Source organism: Piliocolobus tephrosceles, chromosome 12 (genome assembly GCF_002776525.5).
Source record: "Piliocolobus tephrosceles isolate RC106 chromosome 12, ASM277652v3, whole genome shotgun sequence".
Lineage (NCBI taxonomy): Eukaryota > Metazoa > Chordata > Mammalia > Primates > Cercopithecidae > Piliocolobus > Piliocolobus tephrosceles.
The window spans coordinates 83,738,315-83,738,593 of NC_045445.1; the positions used below are offsets into that span (position 1 = coordinate 83,738,315).

Consider the following 279-nt stretch of genomic DNA (forward strand, 5'->3'; position numbering starts at 1 on the left):
TACACTGAGAAATTTTGTACTCCCACATAAGAAACAGGCTGTCCTTTCACAACAACAACAAAGTTAAAGGTCAGGATTTACTGTGCTTTCTAAATCAGGTCAAATGAGTAATTTAGTCTAAGGAAGAACCACTTCAATCATTTTACAATTAAGAAATTTCAACTAAACTCCGAAGGAGGATAATGGCTTTGAGGAAAGCCAGCAACAAAAACTCAGGCAATGAACACCTATTGCAGACATGGGCAGGGAACAACGTACTAGAAAAGGCAAATGTGTTTC

The 279-nt window shown here is 37.6% G+C and overlaps 1 protein-coding gene across 1 annotated transcript in view; it reads right to left on the reverse strand.

The window, feature by feature from the left end:
• The window catches only part of OGT (O-linked N-acetylglucosamine (GlcNAc) transferase), a 35,536-nt gene that overhangs the window by 20,920 nt on the left and 14,337 nt on the right, over positions 1-279 (reverse strand). The window lies entirely within an intron of this gene.